The sequence below is a fragment of the Spermophilus citellus genome (assembly GCF_964194105.1).
Source record: "Spermophilus citellus genome assembly, chromosome: 1".
Lineage (NCBI taxonomy): Eukaryota > Metazoa > Chordata > Mammalia > Rodentia > Sciuridae > Spermophilus > Spermophilus citellus.
Window position 1 is genome coordinate 177,278,178 of NC_138182.1, and position 4,091 is coordinate 177,282,268.

A 4,091-nucleotide genomic window follows, 5' to 3' on the forward strand; every position below is an offset into this window, starting at 1 on the left:
ATGTGTGCAGCCCAGGTTCGATCCTCAGCACCACATACCAACAAAGATGTTGTGTCCACCAAAAAATTAAAAATAAATAAAAATTCTTTCTCTCTCTCTCTCTCTCTCTCTCTCTCTCTCTCTCTCTCTAAAAAAATTTTTAAAAAATAAAAAATAAATAAAAATTGATTCCTTAGGAAGGGGAGAGTAACATTATTTTCTTCTACTCATTTAGATGAATATTATTCTGGGAATTAGAGGTAAAATTTAATAAAACCTTATTGGGATTTTATTCATACCATGTTTTCACAAAATGATGAATTCAGTGGTGAACAAGGTAGATCCACGGATTTACCTACTAAGTCATTTTCTTCTCATATAAAGTAGGGTGACCATCCAGGAAGTTGAAAATGAGAACTGAAGATAGAAGTCATTTACAGAAACGCCCAGGAGTTAGATGGGTGGAGAAGAGGAAATGGATCACCTCATTCAAAACTGTACTCTGGACCACCACTGTGCCTAGAGGTCCCACAGATCTGTCTCTTGCTTTAACAATGTTTGGACCAAACAGACCCAGGGACTCCCTTTTCTTCCTGCTTTCAACAGTCTTCCCATCTGAGCTCCATTTGCAATCTCCTGAACTATCTTCTCACCCATCTCCCGCTTCCAGGACCAGCTAACCCTTTTTTTTTTTTTTTTTTTTTTTTTTGTGGTGAGCTCTTTAACGATAGCCAACCATGACTTCCCAGATTCATCACAATTATTCCACCGAGGTGGATGCTGCCATCAACCACCTGGTCCGTTTGCATCTGTGCCATTTTTACACCTACCTTTCTCTGGGCTACTATTTTGACCATGATGATGTGGCTTTGGAGGGTATAGGCCACTTCTTCTGAAAGTTGGCAGAGGTGAAGCACAAAGCCTTGGAGCTTCTCCTGAAGTACAAAACCAGAACAGCAGCTGTGCCTTCTTCCAGGACATGCAGAAACCTTCTCAAGATGAGTGGGGTGACACCGTGGACACCATGGAAACTGCATTGGCTCTGAAGAACGAAGGCATTTTGGATTTTCATGTCTTGGGTTCTACCTGCACAGACCCACATCTCTGACTTTCTGGAGAACCACTTTCTTGTTGAGGAGGTAAAGCTCATCAAGAAGATGGAGGACCACTTGATTAACCTCCACCATCTGGCAGGCCCCAGGCTGGCCTAGGCAAGTAAGTATCTATTTGAAAGACTCACCCTCAAGCTTGACTAGGAGGCCCTGGAGCACAGTGGCCTTTGATGAGGCTCCTTTGCATCTCCTGGCATCGGGGCTTTGGCCTGAGCCTCTCCCTCCAACCCCGAGGCTACAGACTCTCCACTGTGGATACCCTCTCAAGCCTTGAACCAAATGAAAATAAAGCTTTTTTTCCAGCAGCAAACAAACAAAACCTGCACTCTGGTCAAGCCTGTTTGAGTGATGACTATGGATGCTGTTCTAAACAAGAGTAGTTGTTTCTTCTTGTGTCCAAGTTGTGATTCCTCTTCCTATTACACACTTTTGCCATCATATTTGGACTAGTTAAGAGAAGTCCAAAACTCTGTGCCAAGAACATGTCCAGTGGATTTAAAGATATGATGCCTCTCAGAAAGGAGATGAGAAAATTGATCTACTTTCAGACTAACCCAGAGCTTAGTCTACTTCTGAGAGTACCAAGGGAAAACAGTCTCCAGTGCAACCTAACAGAATCCACATCCTAGTAAGCTGTGGAGCCTAACCTATTAGATGGCTCCAGTGTTTATTCAGAGACCATGTGGGTAGAGCACACACTCTAATCACATGGGTAGAGTGGTTAACCTGAGAGAACTGCCTTCCAGGATTTCCCCTGAAAAGTGATTGATACCTAAGGACAGATAACTGTGGGTTTCACCTCTACCTCCTCCATTTGGGGGTCTTGCAGAATAAACAGATACACTGTGCAGTATGATGAGGACAGAGGCATCATTTGGAATCAGAACACCTGGATTCTACCTGGAACTGCCACCTATATGAGAAAGGCATTCAATCTCTTTAAATCTCAGTTTCCTCATTAGTAACAATCTCACCAAGTTGTTTTGAAATCCACTGAGAGGGTGTGTGAAATATGTTGTTCCACACATCACAATTGTGATTTTTATTGCTTCATGTGTGTGTAAATCCCAGAACATTCCAAGAGAAGCAGCATGACATACTTGTCCAAACACAGATGCTGTGACAGAAATGTAACTCTGCCACTGATAAGCCGCATGAAGGCTTTGAATCTTCATTCCATTTCTTTAGCGTACATCAAGGCGGACCTGTACAGTGAGCCCCTGGAGAGTGTTTTTCAATTGACAAGAAAAAAAATTTTAGAGATTCTGAGGATTGTTATGTAAATTTTAAAAATCAAAAGAAATAAAATAAAGTGACATTTAAAAAAAATACATTTTATTTAATTGTACCCTCTACACACACACACACATCTAGCCAGTATTGATACATAAATGACAACTCTTTTTTAATAATGTGAGTTTTAAGAGAAACCAAGCCTTAATTGTTACTATCAAATTCAGTTGCTATGAGTTTTATATCCAGTAGAAAGTGAATGCAAAATAAACAAATAAATAAAAGTGAAGTTTGAGGTGATACAACTAATAGATGTTCTATTTATTTCATAGAAGCAGCGTCATAGCTGCTTCTCCAGTTTCTAGAAGAATATATTGTGATCATCAGGCTTCTGGTAAGACATTCAGTGGAAGAACCTGAGTACTCCACATTATGATCTGTAATAGCCAAGATGCCATTTTGAATGGGGGTGTGATATAGGAAATAGATACAGTCGTAAGGAGATAGATTTTAATTTTAAAAGTTCATGGCTTTGAACCTCAGTGCCTCTAATTACTAGCTTTGTGATCTTGGAGGAAATTATTTAATTTCCGCAAGTTCTTCATAGATGGAGGCTATCATCACAACAATTGTCACCAGAGTTGTAAGAGTTAAATGAAATAAATAGAACACTAAGTCCTGAGCCACATTAGAGCTCAATAAATGATAGCTCTGCTCATACTGCTGGCTTCCATGTACTCTTAAATTATGCATAAAAATGCAGATGAAGTCCTATATGATCTTCCTAAGGTTCTGAGCCCTTTCATCCTCACACTCAATATACTCACAGATATTTCTTATTTCACAGCATCCTTTTTCTTACACATTTTTTTTTGTAAAACAGGTGTTTTCCTGACAAAATGATGACTTTTACATAATGACTTTTAATGAAGTATCTTATATACAATTGTGTGTTTAATGCCATCTGAAATGTATTCATATGCCACAATGTTTGCTAGTAAAATTATTTTTAACCAAGGCTTATTAACTATGCTGAACCTAGCAGTTTTGTTTCCAGTTACTAAATATATTATTAATGGTACTGAAATACCATTAAAATTAGTGTCAAAGTGGTAATATCAAATTACTCAGTCTGATTAGTTTTCTCATGTACTTTTCCTGAACCAAAGAACAAGCATACATGAGGATTTTTTTTTTCTGGAACACCTCTTTTTAACCTCTATATTTTCAATAAGCTTCTTCTAAAAATTTCTATAAATTATTTTATCAGCATATCAAGACCTAATAAAAAATATAAGGACATTTGAATCTTTTTTTTTATTGGTTGCTCACAACATTACAAAGCTCTTGACATATCATATTTCATACATTAGATTGAAGTGGGTTATGAACCCCCAATTTTACCCCAAATGCAGATTGCAGAATCACGTCGGTTACACATTCACAATTTTACATAATGCCCTATTAGTAATTGTTGTATTCTGCTACCTTTCCTATCCCCTACTATCCCCCCTCCCCTTCCCTCACATCTTCTCTCTCTACCCCATCTACTGTAATTCATTTCTCTCTTTGTTTATTTTCCCATTCCCCTCACAACCTCTTATATGTAATTTTGTATAGCAATGAGGATCTCCCTTCATTTCCATGCAATTTCCCTTTTCTCTCCCTTTCCCTCCTATCTCATGTCTCTGTTTAAAGTTAATCTTTTCTGCCTGATCTTCCTCCCTGCTCTGCTCATAGTTGCTCTCATTATATCAAAGAAGACAT

General features: G+C 38.4%; 1 pseudogene across 1 annotated transcript; it reads left to right on the forward strand.

The window, feature by feature from the left end:
- The first annotated feature begins 716 nt into the window (after positions 1–716).
- LOC308654896 (ferritin light chain-like) lies at positions 717–1,235 on the forward strand (annotated as a pseudogene). The gene has a single exon. The product of its transcript is annotated as a ferritin light chain-like (transcript).
- The last annotated feature ends 2,856 nt before the right edge of the window (positions 1,236–4,091 follow it).